This window comes from Rhinopithecus bieti, unplaced genomic scaffold (assembly GCF_001698545.2).
Source record: "Rhinopithecus bieti isolate Rb0 unplaced genomic scaffold, ASM169854v2 scaffold_5273, whole genome shotgun sequence".
Classification (NCBI taxonomy): Eukaryota; Metazoa; Chordata; class Mammalia; order Primates; family Cercopithecidae; genus Rhinopithecus; species Rhinopithecus bieti.
In genome coordinates this window covers 541,997-568,988 of record NW_016805057.1, presented here as the reverse complement: position 1 = coordinate 568,988, position 26,992 = coordinate 541,997, and the positions used below count along the sequence as shown (strand labels likewise).

Below are 26,992 nucleotides of genomic sequence, written 5' to 3'. Positions count from 1 at the left end.
TTCACAATAGCAAAGACTTGGAATCAACCCAAATGTCCATCTGTGACAGACTGGATTAAGAAAATGTGGCACATATACACCATGGAATACTATGCAGCCATAAAAAAGGATGAGTTTGCATCCTTTGTAGGGACATGGATGCAGCTGGAAACCATCATTCTTAGCAAACTATCACAAGAACAGAAAACCAAACACCGCATGTTCTCACTCATAGGTGGGAACTGAACAATGAGATCACTTGAACTCGAGAAGGGGAACATCACACACTGGGGCCTATCATGGGGAGGGGGGAGGGGGGAGGGATTGCATTGGGAGTTATACACGATATAAATGATGAATTGATGGGTGCTGACGAGTGATGGGTGCAGCACACCAACATGGCACAGGTATACATATGTAACAAACCTGCACGTTATGCACATGTACCCTAGAACTTCAAGTATAATAAAAAAATAAAATAAATAAAAAATAAATTCATTAAGCCATTCAGCATACACGTACACACCACCCATCATGTGCGAGGGGCTGAGAATACTGAACAGAATAAGCTGCTTGTTCCTGCCTCACTAGCTCACTGTGATTGTGTGAAAGCAATGCAAAAATGCAGGGTACACCAGGAGCTCTGAGAACACCAAGTGGGGGAGGCAGCTGTTCTAGCCAGTGTGAGGTGACATTTAAACTAACTGAAGCGTGAAGGGTGAATTCTCTAGCAGAATAGGCAAAGGGCTTGCCGACAGGGAAAACAGCAGGTTTGAAGGAGCTGGGTATGAAAGAACATGGATGTTCAAGAAGTGACAAGAAGTCCCAAGTGGCTGATAAGGAATCCGGTGGAGATGGAGAGGAGATGTTGGGTCATCATGCCCAGGCCTTGTAAGCCAAGCTGAGGCTCTGAGATGGCACCCAGTGCACGGTGGATATTAGCAGGAATATCCAAGAGACCCAGCTATATGCGTTAGGGAGCTCCTGTGGGTAGCACGATGCCCCCTATGCCCAGCAGCACAGCCTGCTCTAAGCTGCTGCTCAGAATGGGGCCAGCAGCAAGACCTAACCCTTGTCTAACCAGCAGACCCCCAGCAACAGTCATTCCCCTGGACTCTCCCAATGCTTCCTTGTGGCTTCATCTTCCACTAGCTTTTTGTTTTTTAATTGCTGCCATGTTACAAAGCAGCCAAGGGTATAATCCAAAGAGCCTGAAGTGAATAACTATGCAAATAGAGTGGAACGGGATACACTTATTGAGACCTGCGTACTTGCTGTGCCCTGGGAAGGGGCTCAGAATAAACGCAGCCTTAATTTTTTATTTCTTCCTGCTCCATCTTCTGATGCAAAATATGTTTCATTTAAATGATCCTTGGGTGAGTGAGGTCACAGGGCTGCTGGCAGGGAGAAGAGATTCTTTTAATTGGCAAAATGCTAATTGTTTCAGAAAATGAATTCCAATCTTCCCATCTAATACAGTGGATGTGTGAGTAATTACTTTCCTTCACTAAACTGTTAATGCAACATTAGTGATTATACTAATTAAAACTAATGAACTCTTACAGACTGATAAACCCCTCAGTCAGTCAGTGGATGCCTCTCTTCCATTGGCTGTGTTTAACTTCCCATTTGGAAGAGAGATCTTGAATTAACCTTTAGAATAATGCGCAAAATTGGGTTTAGCAATGTTAGGCTTTATAGGCTGGGGATAATACTTTCTCTATGCATTAGTGAGGCCATTTCCACTGAGGGTGTAATTGAATTTAAAAACACATTCCTTAATTTGATCAGCCACACTCCCATGGTTGGTAATGGCCCTCCAAATCCTGGCTTCTGAAGGCGAAAACTGCCTCTGGAAATACCCCATGACCCCTTCTTTGGCCTCTGCTCCCTGGGGTCAGCAAACTCACTTAAAGGATTGCTTTTCCTTTCCACTTGCTTCCAGGAACATTGCCATGCATTTTAACTGAAAGAGACTTTTGCCCCCAATTCTACATAGCAGGCACTTGCTTCGAGTTTGCTCATGCCCTTATTTGTGAATATTAATTAACTGAAGTTTTTAGTCCTGGGTGAAGTGGGGAAGGCAGCAATGCTATCGATGCATTTCACACAAAGGGAGAATGAGCAGGTTGGGGTGGAGGGTAGGGTAACGCTTCTGGGCAGGCATCAGGGTACTGAGGTAAAGTCCACGTCTGAGCCAAGTTGGGAGTCAGGTCTGCTAGGAAGGGAGAAGAACTGACTGCTTCAGGACTGTGCCCTGCACACAAAACTCAGGAGGACTCTAGATGCTTCCAAACAGGTAAGAAATAAGTTAAGCCAAGAGTGAAAACAACAGTAAGACTTTTATCACATGGGACAGGAACATCTTAGTTAGAAAATGTATCTTATACTCCTCCTCCTCCATACCAGATTTAGCTCTTGCTATGTAGATGGAGGAGATCTTCATGTGGACAGTATGAGCATCTCTGCAATTTCCTTTAAAATACTTTAGTATAGAGAATGTGATATAAATCAATCTATCTATCTATCTATCATCTATCTATATTTTGAGACAGAGTCTCACTCTGTCACCCAGGTTGGAATGCAGCGACGTGATCTCGGCTCACTGTAACCTCCACCTCCTAGGTTCAAGTGATTCTCCTGCCTCAGTTTCCTGAGTAGCTGGGATTACAGGCGCCTGCCACCATACCTGGCTAATTTTTGTATTTTTAGTAAGAAGGGGTTTCACCGTGTTGGCCAGGCTGGTCTCGAAGTCTTGACTTCAAGTGATCTGCCTGCCTGGGCTTCACAAAGTGTTGGGATTACAGGCATAAGCCACCACACCCGGCCTAAACGTATGCATTTTTAAGCTATACTCTAGGGCCTGTCAATCCTGAATTGGGAATTCAAACATCAAGGTAATCACCTAACATTGTATTGGAAAAGTCCATATCTGAGATAATGACTACAATGGCCTCAATTAGTATCCCTATTCAGATTCACATCAGATGCTGCTAGTTAACACTTCCACAGATGTTTTAGTTGGTGAAATTAGTAGTTTGTTAATCAGCATAATAGATGCTAGAAATGGGCTCTATTTGAGGAAATTAGTGGTTTTCGAGTTGTAAAGATTAGTTAAAATAGTGCAGAGAGATTTCTCACTTTATGAATGGGTCTTGAAAGCTGGTTCCCTAAATATCCTGTGTCCAGCTGCTAAGTCAGGACTTCTGGTGCTCTGATGCCACTTCTTAACTGTATTGGAATCTTGCCTCTGAAATACCACTGCACACAAATTTTCTTTACTGGTGATCAAAATTATGTAACTTGAGTGTGGAGACATTGCTTAACACACACAGAAGCCTTGAGTCTTGACCTATCTATGCCATTGTTTAGCTAGAAAGGAGGCTAATAGGCTGTGGCTTTGAAAAGATGACAACTTTGTGAACAAAATTATTTAAAACCAAGACCTATGGGTCCATGCAGATGAAAAGGGTCCATACAGATGTCTTCATAGACACCGGTCCTATGATCTCAAAAGCCTCCTGACCAAGCTGGTCTTCTTATAAACACATTTGCCAGTCACATAGGAAGGAATAAGTGGATGACACTGAAAAAAAAATACATCTCTGAGATCCCAGGGCCCTTTAGTTTCCAGATCCTTAACCTTGGCTGACAAGCATTAGCTGATTTATCCATGAATATTTTCCTGCTTGCTGAGTGCCTTCAGGACAGGGACTAATTGTTCGTGTGTCCTTACTGCTAGTACAGTGCCCGACATGCAATGTATGCTTGCCACATATTCATAGCACAGATCAATGCATTAGTAACAGCTTCCAATATGAAGATCACACTGGTTCTGTCCTTTATATCATTCAGGTGTGCCAGCCACTGTCCCACCTGGCATTGTCTGAGACAATCAGGTGCCGTAAGACAGGAATGCTGCCTCCCTACCTGACTTGTGAAGTAGTTAAGCAGCAGTTAAGATCTGTCCACACAACTCACTACTTATTTCAACTTGCATTGAAAATCACTAGTTGTGGCCAGGCGCAGAGAGGCTCATGTCTGTAGTCCCAGCACTTTGGGAGGCTGAGATGGGCGGATCACTTGAGCCCAGGAATTTGAGATCAGCCTGAGCAACATGACCTCATCTCTGCAAAAAATACAAAAATTAGCCAGGCAGCTGTGGTCCCAGCTACTCAGAGACTGAGGTGGGAGGATCAGGTTAGCCCAGAAGGTTGAGGCTGCAGTGAGCTGAGATCATGCCACTGCACTCCAGCCTGAGCATGGAGTGAGACCCTGTCTCAAAAAAAAAAAGAAAAACAAAAAAAGAAAATCACTAATTGGTACCGTTTTCTCCTCAACTAGGTTGGAAGTCATTGAGGGCAGAGGTTGTATTAAGTCTGCCCAGTGTTTAGTGCAGTGATGGACTTGCATTTTCTGACACGTAGTAGACTCTCAATAAATGTTAGGTTAGTGCAAAAGTAATTGCGGTCTTTGCCATTACCTTTAATACATGCTGCTTGAATGAATGAATGAATGAATGAATGAATGATTCATAAACAGATCCCTGTTTTGGACCATATCAGTGGAAAGGCTGTTTTGTCTTCAGTCAGAGGCTCTGTCCCCTACCCTTCCATTTCAGGTGCTATAGAAATACGGTGTGTGTGTGTCCGTGTGGCCAAGTGTCCATGACTGTGAGCTCCTCAGAAAGGTGACCTGGCAGCTCCTCACCCAGAATCCAACAGTGATGGGACACAGAAGCTGCATTTGACCCTGACCAAGAGGAGGGTACTGACACGTGCCCAGCTGCCAGTGTGAGAAGTATGATAAAAACTTTGAAGAAGAAATTTCTCCTGCCAGAGAGGTACTTGCTTTGCTTTTACTTTTTACTGAGATTACTTGATGCTTCAGGCATTCTCTTTTCAGTAATGAATTGCTTCTCCCAATTTAGGAAGGACAGTTTGCTGGGTTAACTCAGCAAATCAATCTGGCCACCTCCCAGATTGCTCTAGGCCCATGTTCCCCTCCTGCACCTCGGCAGGACCCCTGAGCTAAAAAAGCTGGCTGCCTTCTCACTTCCTTATCCATTTTCTGTTAATAATCACCAGGAGGTAACTTTAACCCAACCAAAGATTACCGTAGCTCCTCCAGTTGTCCCTACCCATGAGATGAGGAGCTAATGGGTTGTACCCACACAGAACCCCAGAGCCCACCCTCTAGACCACACTCCGCATAAGTGGGATGCTGGAATTCCCTACCCAGTGTCTCTAAGTCAGCTTCCTGCAGCCCGTGCTCTTTCTGGGATCCATCTTCTGGAAGGCAGACCATTAGATGTGAGAGAGATGGCCAATGGGTGACGATTTTGGGGGTGGGAGTATAAGCAGAGCTTGAATGTGTGGGCTGAGGTGTTTGCTTGCCTTTGTAAGAGACTCATCAAAACCCAGGATGAAGCCGGGTTAGGAAGAAAGTGAGACAGGTTGCTACCTGGGAGCTGCCGCCATGCGACTCATTATGAAGGTATAAATTTTTTTTTTTTTTTTTTTTTTGAGATGGAGTTTCGCTCTTGTCCCCCAGGCTGGAGTGCAATAGCATAATCTTGGCTCCTTGCAACCTTTGCCTCCTGGGTTCATGCAATTCTCCTGCCTCAGCCTCCCAAGTAGCTGGGATTACAGACAGGTGCCACCATGCCCGGCTAAGTTTTGTGTTTTTAGTAGAGACGGGATTTCACCATGTTGGCCGGGCTGGTCTCGAACTACTGGCCTCAAGTGATCCTCCTGCCTCAGCCTCCCAAAGCGCTATGATTATAGACATGAGCCACCATGCCTGGCCATGAAGGTATAATTATTACGGTAGGACGACAGAATGTATTTTGAGAGTCTCATACCTTGTTTTTTTCTTTTTGAGTATTTATATAGACAGTAAGTGGACCACCATGTGTACTTTTGCCTCCTGTCTTGCAAATCTTGGGGGCAGGCTTGCAGTCAAACCACATAGAGGAATGTTGCCCTGTCTCTATTCTTTGGCTCTGCTTTTCATCTGTGGGGTTTTGAGTATGCTAATGAATCTAATCAATCTTGTAGATGAAAGACTTTTTCGTCAAGGCAACTTTTTGTGTAGTTAGACTTTCATATCCGTAATTGGCAAGTGAAATCTGGGGCCTGCATGAGCAGTTTAAAGGTTAACCTTTTTATTACCCAAAGCCACATTAACTATGAGCATTTCTTTAGGATGACTTTAGAACCACAGTGGTGACTGGACACCATGTCCAGAGATTGTCCCGCCAATCTGGATAACCTCAGATTGTGGGCAAGAGTGTTGCTCACACTGTTGTGGCTGGAGTCAGTGCTGTAACCTTTGAGAGGAGGCAGGTTGCTGCAAATGGTTACACATGCAAATGCAAACTGCAGAAGCAGATGTGTTAGCAGGTTACAAGTGGGCAGAGGTGTGTCCTGGGTGGCCCGAAACAATCTGATGCCTCCAGGCCACATGCCATCCTTGTTTCTCTGAGTTCTTCAAAAATGTCATGACCAGGAACTCCACAGTTTCAGCTCTCTCCGCCAGAACTCTCTGCCCTCTGTGTTCCCTATCCCCAGATTAAGTTGTGTTCATCCTTCAGGGGTTCCTTATTCTGACTAGGACAGGTCTATATGTTGCATGCTCCCTTAAAATATGCAACAAACTTGTTCAACATCTAGTCTTCCTGCTGGACCACAACAAGGGCTCCAGGTGGGAGTACTGTATTTCTTCCCCACTGTATCTGAAGTATCAGCACAGTGATTGGAACATGGTAGGTACCCAGTAAGTATGTGGGGAGAGCATGAATAAATGACTTCTCCCCGTTGACCTGTTACCCTAACACAATTCAACCACTTCTCACCGTCTGACAGCACTCACCCTCATTGCTTCTCTGGGCTACACAATAGCCTTCTAACTAGTTATGACAGGTTAGAAGACTGCCCTCAAAAGATGTGTTCACATCCTAATCCCCAGAACCTGTGAATGTGACCTTATTTGCAAAAATTGTCTTTGTAGATGTAACTAAGTTAAAGACCTTGAGATGAGATCATTCTGAATTGTTCAGCTGGGCCCTAAATCCAAGGACAGTGTTCTTAGAAAAGACAGAAGAGGAGAAGACACAGACGAAGAGGAGAAGGCCATGTGAAGACAGAGGTAGAGATTGGAGTGATGTGGCTGCAAGCCAAGGAACACCTGGACCCACTGGAACTGGAAGAAGCAAGGAGGAATTCTTCCCTAGCACCTTCGGAAGCTGTGTGGCCCTCCTGACACTTTTTTTTCTGAGATACAGTCTACTCTGTCGCCCAGGCTGGAGTGCAGTGGTGTGACCTCGGCTCACTGCATCCTCCGCCTCCTGGGTTCAAGTGATTCTCCTGCCTTAGCCTCCCGAGTAGTTGGGACTACAGGCACTGTAGACTGGGAATGGCCTCGCTATCAGGAAACACTGAGTCTACACACAAATGGATGTAGCCTATTGGTCCTTCCCAGGATGATTATCAACTCTATACCCATGTGCTAATACCAGAGATACAAAGGACATTGTATAGTGCTTAGTCCAGAGCAGGAAGGCATAAGTGGTAGATGTTATTATCATTGTCATTGTCATCATTATTGCACAGTGATGTGGTTTGGCTGTGTCCCCACCACACCCCTGCTGCCAAATCTCATCTTGAATTGTAGCTCCCATAATCCCCACATGTTGTGAGAGGGACCTGGTGGGAGGTAATTGAATCATGGGAATGGGTTTTTACCATGCTATTCTTGTGATAGCGAATAAGTCTCATGAGATCTGATGGTTTTATAAAGGGCAGTTCCCCTCCACACACTCTCTTGCCTGCCACCATGTAAGACGTGCCTTTGCTCCTCCTTCACCTTCTGCCTTGATTGTGAGGCCTCCCCAGTCATGTGAAACTGAGTCCATTAAACCTCTTTTTCTTTATAAATTACCCAGTGTCAGGTGTGTCTTTATTAGCAGCAAGAGAATGAACTAATATACACATCTAGCTGATTGAGGTGTAAGCTAAGGAAATGCACTCTCCATAATTTCTAGGATCATGTATGAATAAGATTAAATCATAAAAACACTAATGTCCTTCCATGTCTCCCTTAAGGCCTTCTAGCAATTCTCACCAGGACCATGTTTTTTTGTTTTGTTTTTTTTTAATCTTGCTAAGCAAGTTTCTAAGATTAGTCATTATATTTCACTTTGTCTCTCCTTTTTAAAAAAGTGTTATTTTGATCTTTCCATAGATAACCAGTAGTTGTTTAGAATGAGAGCTCATCTTAAAAAATCTTCCTTTTGAATATAGCTAATTTATTTATTCCAAACATGACTCAAACCAATAAGCCTTTCATGGAGAGACCCAGATGTAATTTTCCCGTTGAAAACACTATGGCATTCCCAGAGTGGGTACAGAAGATGTGAGCCCCATGATCCAAGGAGCTCACTCCCAGAGATACACAAAGAAACCCAGAGACCCTTGTTGCCACAAGCATTTAAAGATGATGTTTATGTGAACAGCATCTCAGTCACCCACATTCCTCATGACACCATGTGGGATGCCTCCAGTCACAGACCTGCTAATGTGTGACACCAAGTAGGTGATACTAGTATGAGAGTTTCCCAGCACTCAGCAGGCAACAGAGGTTGAGATAACCAATGCTTCTATAGACTGGGGCCTGCTTATTAAGATAAACTCCCCTGACAGCTTGGCATGGTCACATAAAGAGTATACTGCTTGTACATTTGCGCCTTGAGTTCCTAGCCTGTCAGAGCTAGCTGCTTGGCACAAGCTGACACTTTGCACCCCTTCATCTCTGACGCAGGAGTCTCATGTCTTCTACCAGCATCCATGAAACTGTGGCAGGTCACCTTGTGAGCTTGCAAGTTGCGGGGTAAGATCTGAGCCCCTTCACAGTTGTAATCAATACCTGACAGATATGAGCATTATGTGATCAGAAAACATGCACACGAATGTTTACAGCAGCACTAATTCATAATAACCAAAATCTAACAATCACCTAAATGTTCTTCTAATGGGTAAATTGTGATATATCTACACAATGGAATATCATGCTACTATAAAAAAAGAATGAGCTACTGCTATACCCAACAACATGGATCTCAAAAACATGTTGAAATTTTAAAAAGCTAGACACAGAAGAGTACATGTTTAAGAATTTTGTTTGAAGTTCAAAAATGTAAAACTGATCTATAGTGACAGAACTTGAACACTGGTTATCTTTGTGCGTGGACATATTGACTCGGTGGGACCTGAGGGAGCCCCTCAGGGCTGCATATATTATAACTTGTGGTCTGAGTGGGTGGTGGCTCTGCGGATATGTATATATATATATTTATATATATGTGTGTAAAAATCCATCGAGGAATACACTTAAGATCTGTGTACTTCACTGCATGCTATACATTGAAAAACAAAATAGAATGAAGGAAAGAGAGACAGAGAACGGATGTATGTGGCCGTTGTCTTCAGGTCAGTGTTAAATGGACATATTTCATGGGGCTCAAGAACCCTAGGGGGTCTTTTCTTTCATTATTTCACTTGTTCATTTGGCCTGTCTGTAGGTCTGGTTGCATCAGGTTGCCTGTGATACCAGTAGCTAGGGGGATTGGAGGATGGGGATGAGAGTCAGATCAGGGACGGGCCCAGGGAGCATGAGCTCCCTGGCTTAGAAAGGCAGGGTCATGGCTGACACTCCCAGGGAGACGCAGGACCTGGAAACCAGAAGATAAGGTGCTGAAGGTGTTCGTGCCATGCCTGGAGTGGCACAGGCCTTGCCCTTTGGTCCCAGAGGCAGAAAGCTCCCCTCTGAGATTAGACTCGGGGGCTATGGACCGACACTAGTGCCATGGCCTGGTTGTAGTGTCACAGGAGGTGCAAGCTGACTTTGTGTAAGTGCCTCGCTGAATGAATGGCTCCTCCTCTCTGCAATATGGCTCTCCTCACCCCAAACTGAGGGACAGAGCAGCCATAAAAAGCTGCTGACAGCTCCAAGTAAATTCCCTTAAGCGAGGTGGGGGCAGGTGTTTTATTGACTCTCAATCTTTGCCAGTAGCTGAGTACATATTTAATAAAAATCTTAGGCTTGGGGGGCAGGGATGGGAAGGCAGAAGGGAGAATTCCTGCCCCCAGGGCTTGGGAGGCTGGCAGGCTGGCCAGTCCCTAATAATTCATTCATCCAATATTCATCTTTGGGTTATTATAGTCACTGAGTATCTCTAAGGAACAAGTTTATTAGTGTCTGCTAAGATAATTAGCCTAATCTACTTCAAGACAATTCTAATAGTCTCCATGTAGGGTTTTTTTTTTTTTTCAACACAATTCACCATGACTACATTTCAACGTTGGTTCTATTTTGTTCATATTTCCCCCATTGGAGGTATTCAGTTGCTACAAGAGTGCCATGCTCTCCAATTAGCCGAAGGGGAAGGAGATTAAGTCCCCAGGCTCTAGCTCAGCCTTCTCCCAGACCAGGTTTGCTCCAGCCTGCATAATGCCTGCAGCTTGGGTGACCTCTAGGATCACCCTGAAGGCTAGACTTTCTTCCTCTCTGTCTGCATTTCCCCATCCTCTAAGGGGATGTTGTAGAAGGGAAGGTACATGCACAGCTTCAGCGGATCCAAAGCACTTGATTTTCTGTCCTGCACTTGGAGAAATCTCTCATAACTTCCCTTGCAGCTACACAGGTCGCGAAACTCTCCATTCATGAGTCTGCAGAGAGGGTTAGACCAACAATTCTCAAACGCTGTGCAGGGTGCACGCAAATCACCTGGACATCCTGTTAAAATGCACACTCTGATGCAGCAGGTCTGGCATGGGGTTGAGATTCTGCATTTCTAACCAGCTCTCAAGGATGTCAGAGCTGCTGGGTCACAGACCACACTGTGAAGGGCAAGCAGCTAGACCCACTCATCCTTGCCCACTGCCATTATGCCGGGCATCCTTCTTCCTTCACAAAAGCCCTAACATCCCTTTAGGAATCCAATAGCATATTCTTAATAACCTCAGACATCTCTTTCTAACACTGATTCCTTAACAAGTCCCTGCAGGGTCCACAGTTACTTTCATGATGGTGGTAATAGGGCTGCCCTATTCCGGGGAGGGAACGCCTTGATTTGTTAGTCATGCAGTGTCCCCTTGCAGACAGCTTGGTAACACAGGACTTCACTGGGGGCAGACGGGAAGCAGAGCTGTGAGGAAATTCTTAAGCAGAAAATGGGAAGTTTATCTTCTTTCTTTTAACAGTATTTAAATTCATTTGTTAAGAGAGAGCTTCACTTTAATTAATAAATTCTCCATTTTTATGGCTACTCGTAATTCCCTACTATTTAGTTTAATTGAGTTTTCATGTTCAGAATTTAGAAGCAGCTTCCTCTTTTTAGTTTTAAATAGTAATACATAAACAAATATCACGCTTTTCAGCAGGGCCCATTGAGTTCCATCCCATTCTGCTGTTACACAGTAAATGCATTCATTCAATCAATCACACAACAAATACAAATTCATCACTCACTATGTGCAATGGGAGATGATGGGTATAAAATAGTGAACAGAGCACATAGCGAGTGATGAATTTGTATTCGTTGTGTGATTTGTTGTGTCCCTATCCTCAGAGAGCTTCCTTTTCTAGTAGGGGGAGGAATTGCTTCCGGGAGTCAGGACAGGCTTTGTAGGGGAACGTTCGGGATGGTATCCTGTCCACTATCTTGCAGAGGTCTTTTAATGTAATCAAATGTGAGGTAATTTAGACTACCAATCACATGGAGCCAACTGGTATTTAGTTAAATTGTCTTGAACTTCCCACTGGAACTGTCCAGATGAGGCAATGCTCTAACTGTAACCAGTCTAATCATGGCTTTGCTCACTTCGGCACTGGCCCTATAGAAGCTCTCCCTGCAGTCACCTCCAGCAAAGCCCTGAACCACTTCTGGTTTGGAGCTTTCTGATTCAGGAATTGCTGTGTGCACAAATACATTTTGAAAAATTATGATGTACCAAAGTTTATCTTTTAACTGGTCCAAGTGCAAATTGTCCTATCTTCTTCCATGATTCTAATATTGGTGACTAATTCTTCTGGAAGACAAATTGGTGATGGCACAAAAGCCTTCCTCTGTAAACACAGAAATGACAAGTCCTCCATCCCAGATCTACTAGTGTACCAGCCTCACGACAAGTAGTCAGAATGAACCAGGGCCTCTTCTGTTCCTCCCCACTGCCAGAACTCTGAGTTTCCACAGCACTAGATCCTGGCCAAGCACTTAACAGTAATTCCCTGGGTAATCTTCACAAGTCTTTATAGACAGGCCTCAGGATGAAACTTCAATTTCCCTGCATTGACTAAGATAGGGAATTGAGGCATAAAGAGATGGATGTTGTTGGGGCAGGGGCACATGGCACGAAGGTGCATGACGAATGGAGATATGGGTCCAGGTCTTCCACTCCTTACACGACCAAGGATAGTTCCTTTCACTTTTTTCAGACCTTAATTTCCATGTTGATAGAATAAGAACGATCATATCTGCCTCCCTCCTGGATAATAGGAGGAATGCGTTAAAATGTGTTTTAAATGGTGAGATCCATTTGGAAGAAAGTATCATATGGATGCAAATCATGGAAGAGCATGCTTGAAATATGGAATGGTTCTGACAGACACCTGCTGAGTGTCTGTTCTAAGCACATCACATGCCTCATCTCACTTAATCCTCACGTGACCTCCAGGAGGTGGGCATCATTATCACCAGCAGTTTATACCCAGGGACACTGGAGTGCAGGATGGAGGAAGGTGTTTCCCAAGGCCTGGGGGTTGGTGGTAGGGGAGGTGGGCTTTGATTCTCCAGATTCTGGCTGCAGAGTGTGGGCGCTGTGCCCCAGGCTTCCCGCTCCTCTCCCCGCAAGCAGCCAGCACTCAATTATCCCCATGTGGATTATCTGCAGCTCATATTTCATTTCATTCCAAGCTGACTTTTCCCTGCCAACCAGCTCAGCTCATTTAGTTGGCAGGGGAGCTCAGGGAGTTAGAACTAATCCTAATATTAAGTAAAGAGCAGAGCATAATTAGGAAGATAAATCTTCTAGGGGGAAAATGTATGTAACATATTCCAAAGTCAAGCATGGGTGATTTTTTCCATCTTCTAGATGATCCACATCACTGTTCTCTTTTTCTCTTTCTAGCACAGATAACTATGGGTTGATGACATATTGTTTTTAAACTTAATTTTTTCTGATTAGGCGATCATGTATTCTCACAAAATATTTAGAATATTCTGCACAGTATAAAGAAGAGAATAGAAAACTCTCAGAATAGTACCATCCTGATAGTAACACTGTTATCAATTTTGGCATGTTCTTTTTTCAATGCTATTTTCGACATAAATGCCTAAATATTGTACTTGTAGTCTTGTAAACTGTTTTTTTTTTTTCTACTTGATATCTTGTGGAACAATACGCATCAAGAGATGTAGCTGAACACCATTATTTTTAGTGGCTCCATTGGCCTTGGAGAACTCATATGAATGTAGCATAATTGGTTTTATTCAAACCTAGCTAAGAGAGACACAATTGCTTCATGCATCCAATTATTATTTGTTCATTGATTCAGCAAACCTGCCAGATATTGCGGATGAAAAAAAATAATAAAATGTAGTTCAGAGCCTTAAAGAATTTGCTGTCTTTTCTCAGAGTCACTACATCAATTTCTTTTGGGCCCAATCTCTTGACCTCTGCTGCCTGCCCCCAACCTTCCTTGTTGGCATGGCCCAAAAAGCAGCTTGCTTTGTTGTTGGAAGCAGCCAGGCCTTATTTGCTGACCCTCCCCCACTTTCAATCCCTTTCTTTTTTGCCTCTGGGTTTAACAGTGGCATAAAACTAATTTATAGCTCTTGCTAGGAAGAGGACAAATTTTCATCCCAGCCCGTCGTGCGAAAAGCACTAGTACAAATGAATATTGTTGACCCATGCTACCTATTAGAGATTGTGCTTGGGCCACCTCGTTTGTTGTTTTAACACAAGAAATTAAGGGCCCTGGCAAGGGCTTCCATGGGAACTGAATTGGTAATGAGATAGAACATCGTCTTTGTGGGCGACCTCTCCTAGCGCCATGTTCACAAGAGAGACAGGGATGAAACCTCACTTCCACAATGATCCCATGAGAAGGGTAGACTCTGCCTGTGTCCACCTTTGATTTTAGGCTCAGGGTCATGTTCTACCAGGATCCTTATCCATCAGCATATGTCTGTGAAGCAACTAGAATATACTGGACACTATGTGAAGTGATGGGGGGGCGCATGGCTATAAACGTTGCTATTTTGGCCTCCGGGGGCTCGCCAGTGCCTGACATCTGTGAAGCCACATGCTTTTGCAATATACGTGTGCCTGGAGTGATGCAGGGTACGTTTTCCCTCTGTACCAAATGGTTTGAGTTGCAGGGAAAGGTTTGTGTTGGGGATGACACTTGAAACGGGTCAGAAACAACAGAGGAATTCTGGATAGTGGAGGGATGAGAGGTGAGCACTCCTGGAAGAAGGAGGACATTCCCAAATGCAGGGAGGACCTGTGCTTTCCATGGACTGATGAGGCCTTGACAGAACAAGGAGAAATGAGGCTAAGTAAGGAAGGTGCAATCAGATCACAGAGAGCTTTGAAAGCAAGATAAGAGTAAGAAGGACAGAAGGTGTTTCACAACACTTAATTGGTTCCATGTCCTGGCTATGTGACCATGACTTGCAGGCTGTATTGAATATGATATGTTTTACAATATTAGGGACTAAAAATTACAATGAAAATGTGTGTGTATATAGCCTTTCACACAGCTGGGTGTCAACATATATTTAATAACATGTTGCATTATTCTTATGCCATCTCTCTGGTCAAGAACTACTACCTTGAACCATCATTTCAGCATTTTACAAAGTGTTTTCATACCTAGTACCTCATGTAAATTTGAATATAGGTAAGGTCAAGAGCTTTGGTTACCTGGGCAATAACATCTGCTGACTGATATTCTGCATGCTCCAGGCATTGGTCTAGGCAAGGAGATGTAGTGATCAAGGGGCAGCAGGGCTGGGTTTTGATGGAAATCCTGCCTATTCATGCTTATTCACTGGAGGACATGGGTAGCAGGAAGGGAAAATGCCCTTTCCAAAAACTGTGATATTACACAGGAGAATCAACTGGAAGACTGTTACAGAGTAAGAAAGTTTGGGGCCGGGCGTGGTGGCTCACTCCTGTAAAATCCCAGCACTTTGGGAGGCCAAGGCAGTGGATCACTTGAGGTCAGGAGTTTGAGACCATCCTGGCCACCATGGTGAAACCCCATCTCTACTAAAAATACAAAAATTAGCTGGGCGTGGTTGCGGGGGCCTATAATCTCAGCTAGTCAGGAGGTTGAGGCAGGAGAATCGCTTGAACCTGGGAGAAGGAGGTTGCGGTGAGCCAAAATCACGCCATTGCACTCCAGCTTGGGTGACAAGAGCAAAACTCTGTCTCAAAAAAAAAAAGCAACTGCAGACTTGAAAGCCTGCTTGGCAGGGTGTGGGCAGGAGTGCCTTAATCTTTTCAGCAGTTTGAAAGGGAGTCCTGCATTTTGTATAGCTCTGTCTTAGGTCACAGGTGCATGCACAGCAAGTGATCAGGTAGTCCCTATTCAAATGCCTAAAGCTGGAGTATATGGATTTAGTTTTATTCATTCATTCATTCATTCATCAAACTTTATCAGCCCTCTTTCATGTGCCAGATCCTGGTGACAAAATGATAAATAATACCCAGTGTCTGTCCCCAAAAGAATGTACAGTCTAATGGGGGTTGGCTGGAAAATAGACAACTACAAGAAATGTGTGATAAATGCTATGACAGAAATAAGCCCAGGGGGCTGTGGGACCACAGAGGAAAGACAATGAGAAAACTCTGGCCAAGGAAGGTCTCATGGAGGAAGTGGTAAGTGAGCTGGGTTTTGAAGGATGAATGGGAATTATCTTGGGAAAGGACCATTTATAGGGAGAACGAAAGAACATTCAGGTAGACAAAAAGCAAGGACATGCACAATTCAGCAGCCCTGAAAGCTACAAATAGTTCAGTAATCCTGAAAGGTCAAGGTAGTTGAGGTCTAGGTAGGTGGGAATGATGAGAAATTACACAGAAGAGGCCCCTGGGCTGTGTATAAGGAGTTTGAGTCCTGTTATCAAGACTGCTAAGGAGTTTGAGTCTTGTCATCAAGGCTTTGGTGAGCCACTCAAGGATTCTAAGGGGTATATTGACAAGGATGACATAAGAGAACTCCTAATAAAAAATTCCAGGTAGGTGGGGTAAGATGTAAAAAACGATATAAGGATAGTAGCAGTTACAAAATCCATATTTTTATCCAATTACCTACAATCAATTTGTAGAGATACATACAATTGTACACTGAAAGCACATTGATTCCTAAAAGTAAACTGTGATTGGAAGTTTTACAAAATAATTATTTTACATATTATATTTTAAAATAAAAGCTATAAATTATTTAGGCAAGTTTGTCGTTACTGTTAATTCTGTCAATATATTTAATATTAACATGTTGTTATTACTACATGCTACAACATAGATAAACCTTGAGAACATTATGTTAAGTCAAAGGAGCCAGTGGCGAAAGACCACATATTTTATAATTCTATTTATATGAAATGCACAGAATAGGCAAATCCATAGATACGGAAAGAAGATGGGTTGCCAAGAGTTGGAGGGAGGGGAGAGTGGGAGTGGTTGCTAACAAATATGGGATTTCTTTTGGGGTGATGAAAATATTCTAAAATTAGATAGTGGTAATGGTAGTGCAACTCCAGGAATATACTAAAATCAATTGAATTATATCCTTTAAAAGGTATGTGATACCTTAAAATATTAAAAGCCATCTATGACAAACCCACAGCCAACATTATACTGAAGGGGCAAAAGCTGGAAGCATTCTCCTTCGGAACTGAAACACGACAAGGATGGCCACTCTCACTATTCCTATTTGACATAGTATTGGAAGTCCAAGCCAGAGAAACCAGGCAAGAGAAGGAAATAAAAGGTATCCAAACAGGAAAACAATTAGTCCAATTATCTCCCTTCATTGATGACATAATTCTATACCTAGAAAACCCTAAAGGCTCCACCACAAGGATCCTAGAGATGATAAATGACTTCAGTAAAGTTTTAGGATACAAAATCAATGTACAAAAATTGGTAGCATTTTACACACCAATAATGTTCAAGCTGGGTCAAATCAAGAACTCAATCCCATTTATAATACACAAACACATGCGCGCGCGCACACACACACACACACACACACACACACACAATGCTTTGGAATACATCTAACCAAGTAAGTGAAAGATCTCTATAAGGAGAACTACAAAACACTGTTGAAAGAAATCACAGATGATACAAAACAAATAGAAAAGCTTCCTATGCCCAATATTGTTAAAATGGCCATACTGCCCAAAGCCATTTACAGATTCAATGCTATTTCTATCAAACTATCAACATTATCTTTCACAGAATTAGAAAAAACTATTCTAAAATTTATATGGAACCAAAAAAGAGTGCAAATAGCAGAAGCAATATTAAGCAAAAAGAAGGAAGTTGGAGGCATCACACTACCTAACTTCAAACTAAACTACAAGGCTACAGTAACCAAAACAGCATGATAGTGGTATAAAAACAGACCATAGACCAATGAAACAGGATAGAGAACCCAAAAATAAAGCTGCACAATTACAATCATCTGATCTTTGAAAAAGTTGATAGTAACAAGCAATGGGAAAAGGACTCCCTATTCAATAAATTGTGCTGGGATAATTAGTCAGCTACATGCAGAAGAATGAAAATGGACCTCTACTTTTCACCATATATAAAAATTAACTCAAGATAATTAAAAACTGAAATGTAAGACCTCAAACTATAAAAATCTTAGAAGAAAACTAGGACATACCATTCTGGACATTGGCCTTGGCAAAGAATTCATGACTAAGTCCCTAAAAGCAATTGCAACAAAAACAGAAATTGACAAGTAGGACCTAATTAAAGAGCTTCTACACAGCAAAAGAAACTATCAACAGGCTAAACAGACAGTTTGTAGAATGGGAGAAAGTATTTGCAAACTATGCATCTGACAACGGTCTAATGTCCAGAATCTATAGGAAACCTAGTTCAACAAACAAACCAAATAACCCTATTAAAAAATGGGCAAAGGACATGACAGACACTTCTCAAAAGAAGACATACATGTGACATACAAATATATGAAAAAATCATCAACATCATCAATCATCAGAGAAATGCAAATCAAAACCACAATGAGATGCCATTTCGCCCCCATCAGAATTGCTACTAAAAAGACAAAAAATAATATGTCGATGAGGTTGTGAAGAAAAGGAACACTTATATACTGTGGGTGGAAATGTAAATTAGTTCAGTCACTGTGGAAAGCAGTTTGGAGATTTCTCAAAGAATTTAAAACAGAACTACCATTCAACCCAGCAGTTCCATTACGGAGCATATATGCAAAGGAAAAGACATTGTTCTACCAAAAAGATACACACACTCATTTTCATCACAGCACTCCTCCCAATAGCAAAGACATGGAATCAACGCAGGTGCCCACCAGTGGTGGACTGGATAAAGAAAATGTGGTACATATACACCATGGAATACTACACAGCCATAAAAAAGAATGAAATTATATCCTTTGCAGCAACATGGATGGAGCTGGAGGCCATGATACTAAGCAAACTAATGCAGGAACAGAAAACCAAATACCACATGTTATCACTTAAAACTGGGAGCTAAACATTGAGTACACATGGATATAAAGATGGGACCAATAGACACTGGGGACTATGGGAGTGGGGAGGGTGGAAGGAGGACAAGGGTTGAAAAAGTATCTATTGGGTACTATGCTCACTACCTGGATGACAGAATTATTCATAAACCAAACCTTAGTGACATGCCATTTACCCATGTAACGAACCTGCACATTTACCCCCTAAACTTAAAAGTTGAAGAAAATAAATAAAAATGTAAAGGTATGTGAATTTTATTTCAATAAAACTGTTAGAAGAATAGTAAAAGACAGAAACTTCCTTAACAAGTAGACTGACATTTTTAATGGGTACACTCTGGAAGCGTCACTGAAATCAGAAACAAACCATGAATGTTCACTATATTACTGTTATTTAACATTCCACAGGAAGTAGCCAGTGCAATTTGATGGGAAAAAAGAAATAAAAGGTGTAAAAATTTGGAAATGAGAGAACCAACTGGAAAAAATCATAAAATTTGAAGAATTCAGTAAAGCACAAATTTAGTAAATACAAATCCATAATTATCATACACGCAAATAAGAAGTAGCTGTTCATATTAAAAATAATACTTTGGAATAAACTGTATAGGAAACAGTCATAGGCTATAAGGAAAAAACGTAAAATGCTAGTGAAGAACACTAAGAAAGAATTGAATAAATAAAAGTATCATCTATTCAATAGGATGGTTCACTGTTACAAATATGTTGACATTCCCTAAAATTAACAAGATTGTAATAAATACACCAGAATACCAAAAAAACTCAAGTAATTTAAAAAGTTGATATGAAAAAATAAATGTGCAATTATAGTCAGATTGCTGAAAAATAAAGTTATGAAGGAGACTATTCGATAAAGTTGTAAAACATAGAATAAAGCTACAGTATTAAAACATGGTGATTCAAGTGCATGAGGAAACAAAGCAGATTGATAGAACAGCACAGAGACCCAAATACATATAGTTCTATATATTAGATTTAGTAGAGCAGGATGTTCAGCACTGTATATTATTAGAGGAAAAAAATCCCCCCACCCTCCTACTGTGTTTTAAAATCTGCATCCCCATTCGTCTAGAGGGACATAGAAGCAAGAGAGAACTTAGGGACCTAGAGAAGACTCAGTGTGTGAAAAAGTCAGGACACAGCAGCAATTTGCTGTGACCCATGACCGGACACCAGATGGCAGCAAGGACTCTCAGTGGGTGTCAGTACGGCTAGATGACAACAGCTAGAAAGAATGCCCTCCAAATCCAATCACTGACATTACATATGCCCAGTAGTGTATTAGCTCACAAGAGCTAATTGTTGAAGTTTTAGAAATTTTGTGAGCTGATTGTTAAACACAGCCATTGTTAAAATTAAACAAACAGAATTAAATAATTTATATTAACAACCCAGGTAGTAAATACCCAAAACTCATTACTTCCTAAATTTTTTATTATATTTTGCTATGAAATATGTTCTTGAGGTTGCTTACATATCTGCAAATCTGTATTGTATCTATATGGTGGAAATACTAAAAACCTTTTTCCAACTTCATGTACAGTGATGTTGTGTTGGTAGCTTAAAATTAGTCATGGTGGGAATATTTACACCATGGAAATTGGCAAATGCTATAAATCAGGGCTTGATTTTCTATTTTGTTGATTTTCTAGGGCAGACTGAAGAAAATGTTAATAAGGGCAAACTAAACCTAAAAGTGTCCTGGTATATTGGTGTTACTTTGTGTTAAATAGCACAAAAAATTATGGAAATAGTCTTTGAGTATCCTAAAACTACTATCCAACTCAGCAAAGAAATAGTTCATGTCACTGAGCAGTTAGTGATAATCTGACATTTATCTTTGTTGTTTCACTTTGATCTTGTTAACATAAAAGAAAACATCAACCAACATTCATATTTAAGTCACACACATTCATCAATGACATGGTGACTTTTTCCATGAACTGGATAGCCAACATAGTCTAATTTTGGCAAACGATGGCTGAATTGTAACTGTAGGTTGGCTACAGATACAAGAGTTCAACAAAACCAATAAATACATTCTTCTGTGTGGTTATACGAAACTTAAAATAAACAATATTGTGTATTTTGTTATTTATAAATTGTATTACACATACTTTATATCAGCAAAATTTATAATCAACTTAAGTCCTTATGTACATGCATACTTTTCTTATCTACCAGAACATTACTTCATAGGTCCCTCAAAACTTGGACTCAACTCTGGGCAGAGCAGGGAATCTCCATCCTGGTTAAAATTAGGATTCCATTCTTGATGGAATGGGAGCCCAGAATATATATTAAATTCAGTTATAGAGAAAAGAATGTTATATTTATTGCACATCTCAAATTATGAATATGTTTAAGACTTGTACCCATTTCGCATCTGATAAGGCAAAGCAAACCTAACAGTAAACCTAAAAGCTAAACAAGGAGGCTCTGAGGCCTCTTTTTCACCTCCGGCAGTGCGTCCCACACAGTGAATGAGTGGGCTTCCAACCCTATTGTAACAATATTGATGATCTCCGCCTGGTCCTGACTCATAAAAGAAGTTGATGTGGGTCAATGACTCCTGAAGTGGACATAAATCCTGAGGCTGCCCTGCATAACCTCTGAACTTGCAGTGGCTGCTGCCTTAGGGTAATTGGCTGAGCCTCTAGGACTTAAGGTGGGGAGAATGCGTGTGTTGGGGGCTTCGCAGAACTGAAATCTTTAAATGGACGCTATAATTTTTTTCCACCCTTAAGTCTACACCAGAAATTTATAGACTGTGGTTTGGAAATCATTACACGTGCTAGACATGTTTTTTGTGTCCACAAATCTGCAGAATCAGAATCTCTGGACATTATAACAGACGCCCCAGATAAATCGCGTATGTCGATCAGAGACCGAGAGGCCGGGCCTCATGGAGGAATCGCCAGGGCAGAATGGTCTGCTTTGCTACCATAAGGAAAGTTTCCGTTGAGAATATCAATAATTTGGGCCCTCTTTCTCTAGCCTGGCTGAGACTGAAATCAGAAATTACTGGGCTGGAAAGTCCCCAAACTGCTTACCCAAGGAGTCCCTACCTTCATTCCGACACTGTAAAGTGTTTACAATATATAGCTTTTTAAAAAAGCAAGGTAAAACTTACATGCATAATATGATTTAATGCTCTTATAAAACATACAATCAAATGTATTGCACTTAAAAAATTACTGAAAGCAAAAGTGCCAGATGATGGTGGCTGTCTCTGGGTGGAATTATAGGCAGTTTTTTTTCTTAGTGGTTTTCCATATTTTACAAATGCCTGTACAGAATAAATACTACTTTTATAACTTAAAAACTAAATGTTATTTTAAGAATAATGTAGTCAAGGGGGAGACATAAAACAAAACGAGCAAACCAAAAGCAACACCAAATCAAAAAATCCGCTTCTGTTTAGAACTACTTTCAGCAGCCCAGGCAGAAGACTGTCAGGTTGCCATGGGCTCCCTGGTCGAGCTAGTCCTGAGTCCCAGCTCTCAAAGTTCCTAAAGCAGCCCAGAGTCCTGGGGCAGCGACCTGAAGGCACAGTCCAACAAAGATGGCTTAGACAACAGGGCCCACAGCCAACATTCTGGACCCTGAACTCTCCATCCTCCTGCAGGAGACATCAGCCTCCTCAGGATGCTCAATCCCACCTTGACTACCTGAAGGAGATCAAAGACGAGTGGCCCAGTCCTATCCGTCATGCACTGGGACACTCCATCATGGCTAGTCAGCTGAACGGATGGATGAAGTCCCGTTGAGCACCAGTGCCTGGGTGAGGAATGGTCTGCACCAGAAGCTCACATATATCTTGACTCTTGTGTATGTGGTTGTCAGGCTGCTATCGTGCTGCTGCAAACCACTCTGGATACTTAAAATCCAGGAGGTATTTTTCAAACTCTGCTACCAGCAGCTGGTGTTTGGTGGCTTATATATGGGGGTATTGATGTGTTCTGGAATTGGAGCAAATCACCCTCTGGAAATAGAAAAATGCGGTGACAGGGACTCATGTAGACTGGAATTTTGTTCCAGTGCATTTGCCTGGGGCTGGTTGGTTTCTCCTCTCCTGAGCTTAGAGTCAGAGACAAAGACATAGAGAAACAATGTACTGCAGTATGAGTGTGACTGATGGGGGTCTAGAATTCATACTCTTAAGAATGTTTAGTTTGAACAAATTCTGCTGCTAAAATTTGGCTCTGCATTGTCGCTACTGGTCAGGTATGGATGACTCTAGAGATAGGAAGAGGCAAACATCTCCTGCTTTTCTGGTTCATTGTTTCCATGGATCTTTTAGTGAGAAGGAGCGTCTGCATGCATGGGGCCTGGAAATGCCTGGGGTGAACTTTGCAGAAAGCAGGAACAGAGTGAGAAGGAAAGAGAATGTACTGCTTCCATACCCATATCTGTTGGTTGGCTTCCATGGACGTATGATTGAAGGATTGTTCTGGTATGACTGAGAGAGGCAAAACAGGAAAGAGATTAAGAGAATGAGCTATGGAACCCTAAGGCTGAGTCCTGGTTCAGCTGTTCGTTTGCTGTGCAACCTGGGCAAAGTTACTTAACCTCTCTGTCATTTGTAAAATCAGAACAATAATAGGGTGATTTCAAGAATTAAAGAGAATTTCATTTAAAACTTTGGCACATTGCCTGGGACATAGTAGTTGGTAACCAGTGTTGGTGGTGGTGATGGTAATGATGGTGATGATTCTTCTCCTTTGAGCTTAGTGAGGCAGTACTAGTTGGAGAGGGTGAGAGGTGGTGATGTTGGTACTCTGGCCATGGTGAGGGCAATGAACATTTCCTAACAGAAATGAACGTTTTTAGGCTAACTACACTTTGAGAACTCTGTAATTAATCTTTGTTGATATGTAACAGAACAATTTGAAAGGGTACTTTTTTTGAGACACAGTCTTGCTCTGTTGCCTGAAAGAGTACTTTTTTTTGAGACATGGTCTTGCTCTGTTGCCCAGGCTGGAATGCAGTGGTACGATCAAGGCTCACTGCATCCTTGACCTCCTGGGCTAAAGCCATCCTCCATCCTCAGCCTCTAAGTAGCTGGGACTACAGGGGCATGTCACTACACCCAGCTAATTTTTGTATTTGGCAAAGCACTTCTAATGAAACTCATGGATGATATTTTCTTTACATCTCAGGAAACCACTTCAGGATCCTAGTGTTCCGAAGTCAGAGTTCAGGGCAGGAGATAGTCATGTTCATGGTCACTCACTTTCTCTTTCCAAGTATGCCTCAGCCAGGCTTCTTCCTTTTTGCCTCTTGGGTGCATTCACCTCTACTGACCTAGGGACTGGAGGTCATTTTAGAGAAAGAGTCTACCAAAGGGAAGGCAATTCTGTCTCTGAAGAACCAGACAACTTTCAGCCTGATTCAGTTATGGTCTGGACATGCCCTGCTACTGGGACCCCATGGGAAGGCTCCCTCTGAACTCTCAGAGACTCCAGTCACACTCTCCCCGATGCACACCTGTTAGTCCAATGCCATTCACCAAAAGGATGCCTCCCAGCACTGGTGGAGATGGAGCAGAAACAAGTGAGTCATGTTTGGAGTGGACCCGGGGAATTCTGCAGAAGAACTTCCAGAGGATGCCCACGCTGCCTGATGCAGACACGGCCTGAGGGCTGATGATGTAGGTCCAAGTGTGTTCCTATGTCCCACGCTTTCCAGTTTTCAAGGACATTCACTGATGCCATCTGGTTTCATCCTCACCCAAACCCCAGAAAAGGAGACAGACAAGCCCTGTGAGCCCATTTTATAGACAAGGAGACAGAATCAGAAGGGTTACGTGACTGGTCCAAGGTCCCAGGCTAGGACACAGCCAGCAGAGAGACAGAATCGGAAGGGTTATGTGACTGGTCCAAGGTCCCAGGCTAGGACACAGCCAGCAGAGGCTGAGACGTGGTCCAATTGCCAGTTCATCCTTTTTTTCTTTTCATTCGAAAGAGGTTAAAAAATAGTGCCTGATAACGAGCTTTCCCTATGGACTCAAGGAACATTATTAATAGCATCCCATTAATCCTCACATTCATTCAGGAGCAGCAGGTGGCTAAGATTATAATGATTATAATGATTGCTATCATGACACAGAATTACTAGGACCTCAGGGTACAGCTTCCTTAATGCCATGTTTTCCTGTGATACATATGGGTGCATAAACATGTAACATACACACACACTCTCTCTCTCTCACACTCCAAATAGCAACCAGGTAAGGAAGCTTTCGCTAAGTGTTGAGAATGAAACCTGAGATCCCAGCATGACTAAACAGGCATTTCTTAGGATTTTTTGTTGCACTAGTGACATAAAAGGCTTTGCAGATAAAACACACTAGGGAAGTTAAGACAATTGGAGAAAGTTTTGCATATCTTCACATGCTCAAATGCAGGAAGGAAATAAAGGTGCTAGTCTCCTCCTGGGCTGGAAATGTGAGGCTGTGTCTTCCCAGGAGAAGGAAGCCAGTGTATTGAAGCCCATCCAGGCCTTCTGGGCTCCCATCTGGATGGCAGGGAAGTGAGGGGGTGTCCTGTCCTGGCTGTCTGCACTGTTCACACTTAGAAGGCGATTGCCTGGACCCAGCGGGAACATGGCAAGCCTATGTCAGTACTGACTCCCAGACCCGGTGGGAACATGGCGAGCCTGTGTCAGTACTGAGTCCTGGCACTAGCTGCACTCAGCTCTTTCAGTCTGTGATGCTGTCATGCAGTGGAAATAAGGAGAGAGAGAGGATGGGAAAGAGGCTGTTTGGCCTCCGCAGAGCAAAGATAGCAAAAGGAAAATCCCAAGGCTTGGTGCCAGGGAGCCTGGAGAGTGTTGTCCCTAGGGCTCTGCCCCCTTGGCCAGCTTGGTGACCACAAGCCCTTTTGCCCAGCATTACAGAGTCATTCATTCTTTCATTTATCATCCATCTTAGTCAGTTTGGGCTACTGTAACAGAATATAGGCTCAGGGGCTTAAACAACAGACACTCATTAGGTTGTTGCAAAAGTAATTGCAGTTTCTGCCATCTAAAAGTATGTTAAAATACTCAATTACTTTTGCACCAACCTAATATTTCACAGTTCTAGAGGCGAGGAAGTCCATCATCAAGGCTCCGGGAGATCTGGTGTCTGGTGAGGGCCTGTTTCCGAGTTTGCAGACAGCTGCCATTTTGTTGTATCCTCACATGGCAGAGAGAGGGAGGAAGAGAAAGATCTAGGTTCTTTCTCTTCTTCTAAGGACACTAATATCATCATAAGGGTTCTACCCTCATGACCTCATCTAAACCCAACTACCTCCCAAAGCCCCACTTCTTAAAAACATTCCACTGGGGGTTAGGATTTCAATATATGAATCTTGGGGTGATAGAAAAATACAGTCTGTAACACTCATGCATCTATTCAAGAAGTGTTTTTGGAGTATAGTCCCCAGGGAACTGACAGTTCAATGGGAGAAACTGACAAGCAAGTTGGCAATTACATTACTCAGGAAAAGTGCCACGGCGTGGTGTAGGCACTCGGTATCAGGAGATATTTAGCAGGAAAACCAACGCCATCTTGGGGAATCATGGAAGGCTTCTTAGAAGTGACCTCTGGGAGGGTGAGTAAGAGCTGGGCAGGCAAAGAGAAACAAGGGGAGCAGGCTTGCAGCCAAAGAGACAGCACATGTGAGGTGCTGCCGCCCTAAGTAAGCTTCATTCTCTCTCACCAGTCTAGCTTCTCAGCCCCTCCCCACAACCCCACACTGCTCAGGTCTTTCTGGGCTGCTGGGGAAGTCGTGAGTTTATTTGCTCCTAGAGTTCTAGTATTAGGTTAGTGGAAAAGTAATTGTGGGTTTTGCCATTACTTTTTTTTTTTTTTTGAGACAGAGTCTCGCTCTGTTGCCCAGGCTGGAGTGCAGTGGCGCTATCTCGCACTTCCAGGTTCAAGCAATTCTCCAGCCTCAGCCTCCAGAGTAGCTGGGATTCTAGGTGTGTGCCACCATGCCCAGCTAATTTTTTAATTTTTAGTAGAGATGAGGTTTTACCACATTGACCAGGCTGGTCTCAAACTCCTGACCTCAAGTGATCTGCCTGCCTTGGCCTCCCAAAGTGCTGGGATTACAGGTGTGAGCCACCACGCCCGGCCTGCCATTACTTTTAAATGACAGAAACTGCAATTACTTTTGAACCAACCTAA

General features: G+C 42.7%; 1 protein-coding gene and 1 long non-coding RNA gene across 3 annotated transcripts in view; one reads left to right on the top strand and one right to left on the bottom strand.

The window, feature by feature from the left end:
• The window catches only part of SIAH3 (siah E3 ubiquitin protein ligase family member 3), a 127,243-nt gene that overhangs the window by 12,004 nt on the left and 88,247 nt on the right, over positions 1-26,992 (bottom strand). The gene's annotated exons all lie outside the window — the stretch shown is intronic.
• Positions 2,145-7,630, top strand: LOC108528952 (uncharacterized). Its single transcript, XR_001885349.1, has 3 exons — positions 2,145-2,278; positions 4,601-4,822; positions 6,991-7,630. It is a non-coding gene; the product is annotated as an uncharacterized LOC108528952 (long non-coding RNA).